Source organism: Amblyraja radiata, chromosome 46 (assembly GCF_010909765.2).
Source record: "Amblyraja radiata isolate CabotCenter1 chromosome 46, sAmbRad1.1.pri, whole genome shotgun sequence".
In the NCBI taxonomy this organism is placed as follows: Eukaryota; Metazoa; Chordata; class Chondrichthyes; order Rajiformes; family Rajidae; genus Amblyraja; species Amblyraja radiata.
In genome coordinates, this window is record NC_046001.1 from 2,196,878 (window position 1) to 2,212,416 (window position 15,539).

Consider the following 15,539-nt stretch of genomic DNA (forward strand, 5'->3'; position numbering starts at 1 on the left):
TCCCAGTCAGGAGAAACTCCTGCATGTGAGCTTGCTGTGGAGCTCAACCAGTTGGCTTCAAATTCCATTCTACAGCCTTTTCATGGTGGTCCATGTGTTTTACCAATCAGGTGACACAGTTTTAAACCTTAGCTAGAATGAATGGAAGAATGTCCTCTGAACTTCCCTCCATTTACCCAAATTCAAGCGGTCACCTTAAAAGCACAAGAAATTGAAGCAGTTGTAGATCTTTGACTTCAAGCCTGCTCTGCAATTTAGTATGATCATGGCAAACCCTGAAATGAATGTTGCCACCCAATCTTCAAATCTCTCATTCCCTTAATGTTCAAAAAGTCTATTAACAACCTTGAATATACTTCATGATTAACCTTATATAACCATATAACAATTACAGCACGGAAACAGGCCATCTCGGCCCTTCTAGTCCGTGCCGAACACGTATTCTCCCCTAGTCCCATCTACCTGCACTCAGACCATAACCCTCCATTCCTTTCCCGTCCATATAACTATCCAATTTATTTTTAAATGATAAAATCGAACCTGCCTCCACCACCTTCACTGGAAGCTCATTCCACACAGCTACCACTCTGAGTAAAGAAGTTCCCCCTCATGTTACCCCTAAACTTCTGTCCCTTAATTCTCAAGTCATGTCCTCTTGTTTGAATCTTCCCTACTCTCAATGGGAAAAGCTTATCCACTTTGTCAACTCCGTCTATCGCTCTCATCATTTTAAAGACCTCTATCACGTCCCCCCTTAACCTTCTGCGCTCCAAAGAATAAAGACTTAACTTGTTCAACCTTTCTCTGTAACTTAGTTGCTGAAACCCAGGCAACATTCTAGTAAATATCCTCTGTACGCTCTCTATTTTGTTGACATCCTTCCTATAATTAGGCGACCAAAATTGTACACCATACTCCAGAATTGGCCTCACCAATGCCTTGTACAATTTTAACATTACATCCCAACTTCTATACTCAATTCTCTGATTTATAAAGGCCAGGACACCAAAAGCTTTCTTTACCACCCTATCTACATGAGATTCCACCTTCAGGGAACTGTGCACAGTTATTCCTAGATCCCTCTGTTCAACTGCATTCCTCAATTCCCTACAATTTACCATGTACGTCCTATTTTGATGTACGTCCTATTTTGCATCCACTTCAAAAGCAGAGGACTTCAAAGATTCACAATGCTTGTTGCAGTGCAGTATAGGTTCACTACATTGCTTCCTGGCATACAAGGGTTTTCCAGTGAGGGCAGATAAAATAGCATGGGTCCATCCATACCGGAATTTAGAAGAATGAGAGGGGGGGTTCACAGTTCACATGTTAAGAGTTGTAATCTTTGGCTGTGGAATTTTAAACCAGCAGGCATTATCTTAGGATAAGAGAGTCAGTCATTTAAGAATTAAATCAGTAACAAAGACTAAAACTGCACACGATATTCCACACGTGGTTTCACCAAATACTTGTTGTTATTGCAATACATCCTTACTCCCAAAACAGCCCCCTTGCAATTAAAAAGAAAATCAGCATGCGGTTTGATTTTGGAAATGCTTGCTGTATCTTTCCATTTATTTTCAAGATTTCATTTCCACATCCCTAATGCTTACCATGAACACATCATATCTGCTCCCCTCAAATGTTCCAACCATTCTGTCCCTCATGTTATCCATATCACTCATCCTCATTCCCAAATCACTCCTGTCATTTCAAAACATCAGTTCAAGTTCTCAATAGATGCAAAACCCTCTTGACTGCATGTTCAATAGTCACATCACTATCTCCCAAATCTCAATGAGGCTTCCAAACTATTCATGGCTTCCATACACATCTACTTCTCAGCATTCTTAGCTGAACCACCCTTACAAATCCAATACTTATCTCCCAACATATCCTCATGAGCAATGCCAAACATTCATTGTCTCACATATTAAAAAATATCCCCAGCTTCTTGCTAATTCCATAGGAGATCAAACAGAAGATATTAACAATTTACTCAATGTATCATTTTTACAAATCACACTTCCAAACTTGTGCTTCCACAAGATCCAAATTTATTGTGACCAACTAACAGAGAATTAATTATCTGCAAACTTTCGGCAAGTAATTCACCCAAGTATGTATTTTGAGCCTTACCATAAGATTCAGAAGGAAGGTTGGGGTTCAGTCATACTTCGCGACAGGGACTTCAGCACAAAATGTAGCCTGGTTCTTAAATATGGCAATGATGGAATTCATTGCCACAGATAGCTATAAAGGCCAAGTGGGTATTTTTAAAGCAGAGATTGATAGATTCTTGATTAGTAAGGGTATGAAAGGTTACAGGGAGAAGGCAGGAGAATGGGTTGAGAGGGAAAGATAGATCAGCCATAATTGAATGGCAGAGTAGCCAAATGGTCTAATTCTGCTCCTATGACTTATGATGAACATCAAGAAGCACTGCAACTTTGTTGGTGCAAATAGGACATTAAACCAATTCTAGTCTCCATGTTGCGATTATTGTACAAGTATCCCATAATATGAGTGATGAGGTCTCTCAATATTCTTGCTTTAATCACAACAGATTAGTTGGTCATTAATTCAATTTGTTTGGAAAACGTGCACAAATTTGACTGTTGTTTTTGCTACAAATGTAGTCTATTTAGCTATGAAGAATTTTTTAAATACAAGCTTGTTCATGAGATTCTTTTCCACCCCCTTTCCTTCGGATTCCTAACTGCAGGTTTAAGATAAGGTTGCTAATAATAAAAATATTTTAAACTACAGAATACTTTTTTCTGCCATTACAGATTTTATCTGAAACAGTTGTTGGATTTTTACTGTTTATGATTACAAAATCAAAACACTTGCAAAGCAAAATGGTTAAGTTCCTGAATGGAAAATGGAAATTAATTTGGTGAACAATTTGTTCACAACTAAAACACATTTTGAATATCTGTGCTGATTTTCCTAAAACTGCCTGGTTTCCTTCAAATGGCCAAAGCATGCCATTCACCATTTAATTTTGCTTCTAAAATATAATTTTGAACTTTTATTTTGAAGTGCTAAAATATTCACAAGGAGATCAATTTGTTAGTAAGTCACGTTCTGCTGCAGTCAAAAGAAAATAAAGTTCCCTTTAAATGTAATCATTAATCCTGTTTTTTTCCTATTGTAATGCAATTGAAATTCATATTTCTGCTCAGTCTGAAATACAACAACAGGGTTAGTAATTTAACCGGCTATGACTCATTCCCTGCATGGCTGACACAGTGTAAGGGGCAGCATGATGATGTTGCTCCCCATGTAACACTATAGTTGGAGTATCGAGGGGGAACATGGATCAAGTTCTATAAAAATCAGTAAGTCATGTTGATGCTGTGTAAAACTTTGGTCAGGCTAAATTTGAAATACAGTGGGCAGGAATACAGGAAGGATGTGGAGGCTATGCAGAGGGCGCAGAACAGGTTCATCAGGATGATGCCTGGATCAGAGAGTCTGAGCTAGAAACAAAGGTTGGACAAACTTCATTATTTTCTCTGGAGCATCAGAGGCTGAGGGGCAACCTGATAGGTACATTAAAATTATGACAGGCATAGATAGGGTGGATAATCAGAGTCTTTATCCCAGGGTGGAAATATCAAATAAGATAGAAGATAGGTTTATGGCAAGAGGTGGAAAGTTTAAAGATGTGCTGGACAAGTTGTTTTCTACACAGAGAGTGGTATGTGCCTGGAACACGCTGCCAAGGGTGATTGTTGAAGCAAATATAACAGCAACGTTTCAGAGACATTCAGACAAACACATGAGCAGGCTGGAAATAGAATTTACGCAGGTGGATGGGATTAGCTTTACTTGGATCAGTCGGTAGAGGCAAAGCGAGCCAAATGGCCTGTTCCCATGCTGTATTATGTTTTATTACCAATGCCATTACACCTCCCCCAAGGACACAATCTTCAACCAATCCTCCTCTACCTACTGATGACCCAATATCGGGCATCCCTTCCCCTGAGCCCTGATCATCTAACTGGAAACCATCCACCCCACAACCCCGATCACTATAATAATAATAATAATAATAAATTTTATTTATGGGCGCCTTTCAAGAGTCTCAAGGACACCTTACAAAAATTGAGCATGTAGAGGAAAAACATGTAAGGGGAATGAAATAAATAGTAGAGACATGACTAGTACACAAAGTAAAGACAGAATTCAATACAAAACACAGTATGAGGCAATTAATGCACAGATGAAAAGGGACGGGGACGTGGGGCTAAGGATAGGCAGAGGTGAAGAGATGGGTCTTGAGGCGGGACTGGAAGATGGTGAGGGACACGGAATTGCGGATCAGTTGGGGGAGGGAGTTCCAGAGCCTGGGAGCTGCCCTGGAGAAGGCTCTGTCCCCAAAACTGCGGAGGTTGGACTTGTGGATGGAGAGGAGACCGGCTGATGTGGATCTGAGGGACCGTGAGGGTTGGTAGGGGGAGAGGGAGAGGAGGTCAATGAGATATGGGGGGGCCAGATGGTGGAGGGCTTTGTAGGTGAGGATCAGGATTTTGTAGGTGATCCGGTGGGAGATGGGAAGTCAGTGAAGTTGTTTGAGGACTGGAGTGATGTGATGCCAGGATTTGGTATGGGTGATGAGTCGGGCGGCTGCGTTCTGGACTAGTTGGAGTCGGTTGATGTAGGTGGAGCTGATGCCAAGGAGAAGTGAGTTGCAATAGTCCAGTCGGGAGGAGATGAAGGCATGGATGAGTCTTTCAGCAGCGGGCGGTGTGAGAGAGGGTCTGAGTTTGGCGATGTTGCGGAGATGAAAGAAGGAGGTTTTAATGACATGGCGGATGTGAGGCTCAAGGGAGAGGGTGGAATCAAAGATCACGCCAAGGTTACGGGCCTGGGGAGATGGGGAGACAGTGGTGCCGTCGATGGTGAGAGTGGGGTTATTGATTTTGCTGAGTGTGGCTTTGGAGCCTATGAGGAGGAATTCTGTCTTATCGCTGTTTAGTTTGATCACTAGATTCAATTTCGACTCCCTATCCCCACTGGCTAAGGCTGAATGGAACAAACCCCACCAAAACCCCGAAGATGAACTCCTCCCTCCTGCTGACTCACCAACCACAATCACTGAACCATTTTGTCTACTACCACTTTCCAATCTGCAACCACTTATCCCTTCAGCACTAATCACCCTGAACCCACTTCTGAATCATAAACCTTCCTCCATCTCTCGAACTCTCTCTTGAAACACACCCTAGACCAAGGGTTCCCAAACTGGGGTAAATTTACCCCCAGGTGGTAAATTTGTTGATTCTGGAATTTAAAATAATGATGTTAAAAACAATATTTTCAAATTTCCCCTTTGTCGGTTGCTTTATTATGGTAGAAGTGTAAACTCAAATTACTGAACAACAGGGTGGAGGTAAATTTACTTTCAAAATGTTGCCAGGGGTAAACGGGAAGAAAAAGGTTGGGAACCCCTGCTCTAGACTAACACAGCGTGCAGTGGGAATGCCTTAACTTGTGGAAGGCTGATACAGAGGCGTCTGGTCCTTGGGTGCTGCTAAATTATCACGCAGCAGGATACATCATTGGTACTTCACGCAACAACATTAATCCACCTTCATAGGCACCAAAATGTTGGTGCTTATAAATAGGATGCAATGATTGCTTATCTTGCATCTGTAAATATTAAAAATACTACCCATTTACAGTTTTCCAATGAATGGTCACGATAGCAAACCTCAATCCCAAAATACTACATAAATAAATCCCCAAAATGATTTAACGTGGAGCGGGTCTTGCATACTGAAGCAAGAGGGTTGATCAGAGGGCTGAAGCCTCTCTTCAGACGCATCCATCCCTTCCCTTTACTGACGTTGCCAGCACCTTCTGATCATCTTCTTAGCTAACTCCATTCCCTCAATGTTGGCACAATCCTCTCCTCTAGTCATTTCTATTTCCTTCACTATTTCAACCAGGGCTTGTAGAACTCACCATTCTCTATCTTCTCTTCCACTCCTTGATCCTGCCCATACTAACACCAATCCTCTCTCTATCCCCCTTCAGATTTGCTGCCCAATTGATTTCAGAAGATTTACAACAGTGGAAGCTTTCCTTCAAATCATTTTCAGGTATAAAACAATTTCCTGTCCAGAACATCCTATTTCACTGTTAATCAATAACCCTGGTCATGACATCTATGTTACATGGCAAGATACAATAACACTATTATAAAATTGTGCATCCACAAACTGCAAATCACATTGAGCACACTTGGCACACTCCAGAAATCATACTGTATAAGATACCGTCATAACTAAACAATCTTTAAAGAATGTACAGAAAAAGACAGCGGTTTGCTGCTTTTCCTGATCTCCAAATAGCTGTCTCTCCCCATGGAGAACATTCAAGCAGCTGCAAATCTAGACACAAAATGCAGTTAGATGAACAGGTCGTTAGTAATTAAACGTTATTCCTCAGGAACATTATGGAAGTTTATCTGGTTTCCATAATTACTGCAGTAAATAAACCAAAGACCACAGAGATAACTAACCATCAAGATTAAAAAGAACTGGAGGGAGGGCACAAGATTAAATCTACAGGAGGAATGATACAATCCGCATTATCGTTATCCATATTTAAAGTCCCATACATTTTATAAAGGAGTCATCTTGCGTAAAATTATCAAAATTGAGTCAAGTTATTGATACCCAGGCTTGGATAAGTTAGAAAAATCAAAAGATTATTTTAAATGTTAATTACTCTCTCCCTGCCTCCCAACTCAGTGAACTATTATTAATAAGTGCATCTTCAGTGTTAATGATATTGTGCGCACAAGCTGATCCAAGAAGTTGAGGAAAATACAAAGTGGATTGTGTGTGTACAGGTTCAAGTAGTTTCTAGTATTGTGTATTATGTTCTCTATATGCATTTACTGTTCAAAGTTTATAATCAAAATGGTACACAAATACACACTAATTCTTCACTTCATTGATGTGACATAAGATTTCACAAGTCAAAGATCGTGCGGCACAGCGGGAAATGCTGCTGCCTCACGGCGCCCGAGACCTGGGTTCGATCCCAACCTCGGGTGCTGCCTGTGTGGAGCTTGCACGTTCTACCTGTGACAGTGTGGGTTTCCTCCGGGCGCTTTGGTTTCCTCCCACATCTCCAATGTGCAGGGAGTGTATGGAAAATAGGATTACATAGAACAAGTGTTAAGGGTGATTGATAGTTGGTTATAGACCCAGTGGGCCAAAGAGCCTGTTTCCATGCAGTATCTCTAAATTAAACCAAGATTTCATTGGGTGATATCTTGATTTAAGATCCTCAGAGGAAGAAGGTCTCCCAGATAAACTTGCTATGATTCATCCAGGCCTTTAATCTTGATTTTCCCAGGGATAACCAGGGAAATGGTACCGAGCAAGTTGTTGGTGTTATGGGCTGAGAAGTCTCTGGTTCGTGATGGACTTCATCGGAAGAACTTAAAAGTGGCGAGCAAGATAGTTTGTTGATTATTGGTTTTAGTTTTTCCAAAATTCAAACCAGTTTCCCTTAAGCTATAAGACAGCAAATGTATTAAAAAATGAGACAGAAATAAGGAAATTGCAAGTCACTTAGCTGAACGTCTCTTAGGGAAAATATTAAAAACTATTATTACAGACATTATAAGCAGGCCACACGAAAAAATGCATGTTTTATGTGAAGGAAATCACATTTTATTGATTTTCCATTTTTTTGAAGAATAACATATGCAGTAGATAAAGTGAAACTGATGGATTTACAAAACTTCAATTTTCAGATAGCATTTGATAAGATGCAATAATAAAGAGGTTACAGTAGAAAATAAAAGCTTGTGGTGTAGGAAGTAACATATTGGCATGGATAGAAGATTGATAGGATAACAGGACATTGAAAGCAGGCATAAACTGATCATTTTCTGGTTGGTAAGAGGTAACGAGTGATGTGGCACAGGGATACAGAATGGTTAAGTGAGTCGGCAAATATGAGAAATGTGACATAATTCAATTTGTTGAAAAACATTTAAAAAAAACATTATCTAAGTGGTGAATGATTGCAGACCTCAGATGCAGTGGCAGTGCACAGTTCACAGCAGGCAAGTCCAGCAAGTAATTAGGAAAGCAAACAGAATGTTAGTGTTTATTGTTCAAATCAAATTCAAAACAACAAATGTTATGCTTCAGTTATATAGGGCATTGGGAGATCACATCTCGAGGACAATCTACAGTATTAGAATCCTTAGCTAACGAAGAGTGTTAATGTATTGGAAGAAGCAGATATGGGTAGGTTGTCTTGAGAAAAATGGTTGGACAGACTAAGCTTGTATTGATGCCTGTCCCACTGAGTTACTCCAGCATTTTGTGTCCATCTTCAGTTTAAACCAGCATCTGCAGTTCCTTCCTGCACAAGCTTGTATTGATTGCAGTTTAGGAGAGAGAGGGGACTTGAAGGAAACATGCAGGATCTTGAACAGGTTGAATGTGGAGAGAATGTTTCCTCCTACGGGTGAGCCTAGAATTAGGGGGTCACTGTTTGAAACTAAGACCTTTAAGTCAAATATGGTAAATTAATTTCCTCTCAGAATTCTATTGATCTTTTGAATGGATTCCATCACCTTTTGAAGAAGGAAAAGTAATTGAATATTTTTAAGGCTGGGGTAAATAAATTCTTGATATGCAAAAGAGTTAAAGGGCTATTGTTTATGAGTCAGGAATGTGGAGTTGAGGTTCCAATCAGCAATGTTTTTATTAAACAACACAGCAGGATTGAGGAACCAAGAGGGCTATTTCTGCTTTAATTGGTACGTTCATAAAGGATTTGAGATGGAGTGTTCTGTTCAACATTGCTCAAGAGCATATCTTGGACATACAGGAAGAATAAGACATTGAGCCTAAATCACATTGTGCAGTTCAGAGGAGAAGCAGCCCTGGAGGGCAATGCCTTAACAGTTATTTAAGTTTCTGCTTGGGAAGGTTTGATGAATGCAAAGTTCACCCACTTTGCACCTATGGAATAATAACAAAACCACATGTAATACTAATTTTCCTACATTCATCCCTACTATAATTGGATGGGAGGAGGAAAAAGGATGCCGGTTTATGTGATGGACTGGGCTGCATCCACAACTGCAATTTTGTGGGGTCATGGGCAGAGCAAATGCCATAGCAAACGGGGGTGCTTTCTACAGCACATCGGTCGAAATTAGTAAGAGTCCTTGGAGACATGCTGGATTTCTTGCCAAGTTGCATGTCATCGCTACCACTTTGCTGGAAAGCGTTTTGAGCAGATCAACATTATGCTCTTAATGCCCCTGTCCCACTTAGGAAACCTGAACGGAAACCTCTGGAGACTTTGCGCCCCACCCAAGGTTTCCGTGCGGTTCCCGGAGGTTGCAGGTGGTTGCCGGAGGTTGCAAGTAGGGACTGACAAAAACCTCCGGAACCTCCAGGAACCGCACGGAAACATTGGGTGGGGCGCAAAGTCTCCAGAGGTTTCCGTTCAGGTTTCCTAAGTGGGACAGGGGCAATAGGATAACGTTAAGATACCTGCCAACCAGTTTGAAATAATCGCCGTTTAATCATTCAGATTTTCCACACTCTCTCAAGGCAGGGAGTTTAGTGATTGCTGCTTTTCTTTGTTCCATGGTCACGTATCCATGCAAATCACTGCAATTCCATGAAAATCAACATAGTTCTAGGTGAGGCATGCTTTTACTATCTCTATGCACTGGTGATCAGAGTGCTTGGATGGCCTGTCCATAATCACACATTGCTGAAAGTCCGACCCCTTCCTCAGCAGGCTGCTCACTGACAATTCTTCCGCCAGGGATTTTTGCGTCTCATCCATGAAATGTCATCATCAAATGATAACCCAATCATCATCCAGCCTCATCCCACCAAAGTGTGGAGTATCTGAACTGGTGAGCAATAAATTAATCTTGTGACAGCATATTCACTGAATGAATCAGTCCCTCTAGGAAATATTGACTGCAAAATCCATGGACTGCCAGTGCACATGTGAAGGCTCCAGTGGAACAATGTGATTGAATGCTGACAAGGGGAAACATTTGCGATTTATCATGATTTTGTTACTGTGGAATCAAGGTAATGCTATAATCTTCAGTTTCTTCTCATGTGCAGTTACGAATGTACTCTCCTGTACTCTCCCTCATGCTGTGTACTCTCTTCTCATGTTGTGTGGATTCACCAGAAAGATACTCCTGCTGAATAAGTTAAAATATAACTGATGGCACATATTTCTTCAAAGTTGTGATCTAAATGGCGTGTTTCAAATAAAGTAACTGTTAAGGTGTCAAGGTAGAGAGAACTATTTCCTCTGATAAGAGTTCAGAATAAGGAGGAAGGAAGTAATTTTAAAATTTAAACTAGGTCATTTAGAGGTGTTAACAGCAAGTACTTCTCCAAATGATGAGTGAGCAAAGCCTGCAACTATCCCCCTCTTAAAGCTGTCGTGTCTGGGGTCAAATGAAAATTCTAAAGCAATGGCATTTAGAGATATGGAGAAAGGATAGAACAGGTAAATAATGGCAAGATACAGATCACATGATCGTACTGAATGTGGAAACGGCTCAAGGATTTGAATGGTCAGATCGATGCCTGCATGTAATCCAGCCTCACATATCAATGCAGCAAGAGCAGAGCCCCGCACCGTCAGACTGCCACTGTTTGGATGAGATGTTAAACGGAGGACTCGGCTGACCCATTTGGTGGATGAAAGAGATTCCACGGCATGCTTGAACAACATTAGAGTTCTGGACGAAATTTTCCCCTCAAACTAAATGACTGAAGTTGATTAATCAGTTATTTTCAGAAAAAATCAATTTGCTGCTATGTTTCTCATATTATAACAGTGACTACACATGAAATGTATAAACTTCATGGCTGAGCATTTTGGGGAAAAAGAGAGCCAAGAGTGACTTATTGTCATATATCCCAAAACAGAATAAAATTCTTACTTGCAGCAGCACAACATATATATAAACACAGTCCTCACTAAATACCATAATAAACAACGTAGTTCAATAAATTAAAAAAAAATAGTGCAAAAACAAAAACAAAGCCTGTCATTCCTGTTGCAACCAAGGCAGTTTGTCCTTTAGTTGAAGTGTGTAGTGTTCAATGGCCTGATTGTTGTTGGGATGGAACTGTTCCTTAACCTGGACATTACAGTTTTCAGATTCCTATACCCCCTTCCCGGTTGCAGCAGTGTGGCCAGGGTGGTTTGGATCCTTGATGATGCTGGGTGTATTTTTGAGGCAGCCCCTCCTGTAGATCCCTTCAATGGTGAAGAGGTCAGTACCCAATGGTGAAGAGGTCAGTACCCATGGACTGGGGCAGTGTTCACCACTTTTTTATAATCCCCTTCATTGCTATGCAATCATTCAATATGCTCTCTAGCCTATACCTGTAGACGGTATACAAGAAAGTATTTGTCGCCATACAAAATCTCCTCAATCTTCTAAGGAAGTAGAGGCGTTGATAGGGTTTCTTTATGATTGAAGATATGTCCTGAACCCAGCACATTGATGCAGAGATTATGCATGCCCAGGAACTTAATTTTTTTGACTCTCTCCACCACTGATGAAGGCAGTTTTGTGGATCCTCGGCTTTCCTCCTCTAAAGTCAACAATTAATTCCTTGGTTTTACTGACCTCCTATACCCCGACTCATCATTATCCATAATTCTTCTAATAATCCATCTAAGAATTTTAAGATGGAGTTGGAACAGTGTCCGGCTGAAGTAATGGGTAAAGAGTGAATAGAGCAGGGGGCTGAGCACACAGCCTTGAGGTGCCACTGTGCTTATAGCTATTGAGGAGCAAGTGTCGATAATTCGTACTGATTGTGTTCTGTTGATGAGGGACTCATGGATCCAGTTGCAAAGACCCAGTTCTGACAGCTTAATAACAAGTTTGGAGGGGATGATGGTGTTGAACACTGAACTATAGTCTACAAACAACAGCCGGACGTATGTGTTTTTACTGTCCAAGTGGTTCAGTGCAGAGTGTTAGACATTTTATATTCTCTTTCCTCCATGATGTGGGGCTGCAGTTGAAGCTTGGATTATTATTTTATTTCAAGTGGTCGTGAAATGAACACCAATCGCTTTGATTGGATTATAATCAATCGAAATACCCACTAGTCAGGACACAACCCCGTTATATAATGGATCAATTTATTTCTACCTTGCGGTTAAGTACTTTTATACAGGCCTTGCATCACACCAATATCAACCGAGTCTAGACATCATTACACTGTTAATAGCTGCTGCTTTCACTGAACAATGACAGGATTCACCACAACATTCGTCACTTCTATTTGAGCAAGACTACAATAAAAACAAAAATTAAGTGAGATAAATAACAGTGGCTCTTTCTCACCCACTCCAATGACACTGGATACAGATAAACACAGGCTGCTATTTGGAAAACTTGCACTGTCATAATTGGCTCTTGCACAAATTTGTAAAATACAGTAAAAAACAATTTGGCAAAAATTACATATAACAGTTCAAGGGAATGATTTATATGCTTTGGAACAGCGTTTCATTCACAAACTTTGGAGATCCAACACAAGGATCACACTTCAAAACTCATACATTGTAAAGAAATACCCACAAAGATAGGCAAATAGGAAGCTGGTTTGACACCTAATCCAATAACAATCTGGTTTTAATTGCTGGAAGTTAAACTTTCAAATATTATTTCCATTGCTAAAGTGATGTAGAACTACATTTGTATTAATTGATAATACAAAGCTGGGTGCGAGTTGTGAAGAGGATGCAGAGAGACTTTGGGGGGAAATGGACAGTCTTCACTAATTGGTGAGATCATCATACGGAAAATGGTAGAACAAAATAGAAAAGCTGAAATATTATTTAAATCAGGGCAGATTAAAAGATGATCGTGTTTAGAGGGACCTGGGCGTCCTTGCATATGGATCACTTCAAGTTAATGAGCAGTGGCAGCAAACAAGTAAGGAGGTAAATGGTAAGTTTGGTGCAAGAGGCTTTAAATACAAGAGTAGACATGTCCAACTGAAATCATAGAGGGCTCTTGTGAGTGAATCTGGAATACTGTCTGATCCCTCTACTTCAGCAAATATATACTTACAATAGAGAGAGTGCAAACAGGGCTCACAAGACCGATTCCTGGAATGGGGGAGGGTAGTTTGCCATGTGAGAAAAAAAAGTTTAGAAAAATAGGTGATCTCACTGAAACAAAATCCCTATGGGGCTTGACAGGTTGATAGGGTAAATGTGGGGATAATGTCTCCCTTGGCCATGGTGTTGTAGTTGGAATTAGGGTATTAGCATTCAGGACTAACATTAGAGGGAAATTCTTCATCTAAAGGATAGTCAACGTTTGGAAAATTCTACCCAGGAGGGCTGTGGAGGCTCAGTTACGGTGTACGTCCAAGATAAAGAGTTACAGATTTATTAATATTAAGGGAAATAAGAAATAGAGTTAGTGCAGGAAAGATCAGTCGATTTTATTGAATGGCAGAGTAGGCAAGAGACGGAATGTTCCACTCGTGATGTTATGTTCTTATATACTTACAATCATCGTCATTCAAAATGTAATTACTGTATATGATGCGACACTAGACATGCGAAGATTATTGACTATACCAATCTTGCTCTAGTAGTACAACTGAAGTGATTACTGTTCAAAGCATAAACTTGTTGAAACGCTTCACAGATAAAGGCTTTTGAAAACGACGTGGCCCGAGTATAAAATACTTCAATGCAAGTTATTTTAACCCTAGAGGTGACAAGGCTAGGTCTTCACCTGTTGATTCTTCTGCAGGAGGCAGATTATCAAAACTGTAAACATTAACATTCAGGTGAGCAATGAAGAATTTCGCAAAGGCATTTATTTACCAAGTGAGATAAACTTAACTCAATAACTATCACACGAAAAATCACAGAAAATTATTCTTTCTACACTACCACTACCGTTCGGATCTTTCTCGTTTAACCTTGCAACGCTCCCCAAACATGCAGCCCCTTCCACACTCGGTCAGCTGAAAGTTGGCTCTCGCAGTCTTTATATTCCCCGGGCCCCCCTCTACCCTTCCTCTTACCCGCCCCTCAGCCCCTCACCTCAGTTGCTGCCGTGGACACAGGCCCTGCACACATGACCTTGTTCTCCGTCTCCTGGTGCAGTCACAGTGTCAGACTGTCAGGGGCGAGTGATAGCCGCTCTTCACTCTCACCGAGAGCGCTGACTTAGTTGAAGCTGTCGAGGGGGGAGTGCGTGCGTGTGTGTGTGCGTGTGTGTTGCCGGATTGACTATTCGCCTGCGAGCCGCCCACTGTCTGCACCGATACCTGAAGCAGTCCGATCGCCCCTTATCGCCCCTTGCCCCCCCCCCCCTCCGCGCCGGGATTGACTCTGCCTCAAACTCTTCTCCCTCGAGCGCTTCACAATCCGCAGCGCTGGACCCGCCCACCTCTCCTCCCATTGGCCAATTCTCACGGGGCACGTCCAATGGAAGCACGCGTCACGCAGCCGCGGCGTCCCTATTGGCCGCCCCCCACGTCAACCAGGCGGTGCGGGCCCAGCTGTCCACGTGACCCGCTGGGAAGGGGTGTGTTTGTGCGTCACGAGGAGGGAGCCGCCAGGAAAAGTAAACAATTGGCCAAATTGGGCATTTCTGATCGTTTAAAGTTAACGTTTACCTCATAGAACACGACTTTCCACCCCATAAATGTGAATTCGAACGCCCATTCTTGTTTTTTTTGGGGGTCGGTTTCAGTTTGCAAACAGTTGGTTGGAGTTCCTACTCTGCATGGGAGTTGTAGTTTTCGCCTCAAAAGGCGTTTGTCTTGCAAGTGCGGATAGACACAGAGTGCTGGAGTAACTCAGCGGGACAGGCAGCATCTGTGGAGAGAAGGAATGGGTGACGTGTCGAGACCCTTCATCAGACCCTGGTCTGGGCTTCATGTCTGAAGAAGGCTCTCGACCCGAAACGTCACCCATTCCTTCTCTCCAGCCTGTCCCACTGAGTTATCCAGCATTTTGTGTCTATCTTCGGTGTAAGCCAGCATCTGCAGTTCCTTCCTACATCATTTTGTCTGCAAGCGCGGGGCGGATTCTCCCACGCCAGCTTTTTGCAACTGCATGTCAACTGTTCAGAAACTGTGGTGGGAGATGACCCAGCGAGATCAAAAGAGGGTTTCCAAGAGAAGCGGCGTGCAAGCCCAACCCCCTTGCCTCCAACAACAAAATCTACGCCCACTCTCAAAACCAGCCATAAACTGTTTATAAACATGCTTCTGTTGTTCCTAAAGAGAGTGCTGGCAAACGACAATCCTAGATGCATAATTAAAAACTGGAGTTCACACGTTTGGCAGTATAACATTATACTCAGAGGATAGCATTACAATAGAGGGTAATCACGGTTACTTCTTCCTTTGTCGATGTGATCATAAAATTGATTAAATGTGACAATTATATAATATTTATACACCGCGGGGAATTGAATTTTTGTGTAAATTTGGAAATTTCAGCTG

The 15,539-nt window shown here is 41.6% G+C and overlaps 1 protein-coding gene across 1 annotated transcript in view; it reads right to left on the minus strand.

Moving 5' to 3' along the window:
- vdr (vitamin D receptor) overlaps positions 1-14,378 on the minus strand; it is a 121,589-nt gene extending 107,211 nt beyond the window's left edge. The window contains exon 1 of the mRNA XM_033015711.1: positions 14,128-14,378. The gene's annotated coding sequence lies outside the window, so the exon portion shown is untranslated. The remainder of the gene's footprint in view (positions 1-14,127) is intronic.
- Between the last annotated feature and the right edge of the window lie 1,161 nt (positions 14,379-15,539).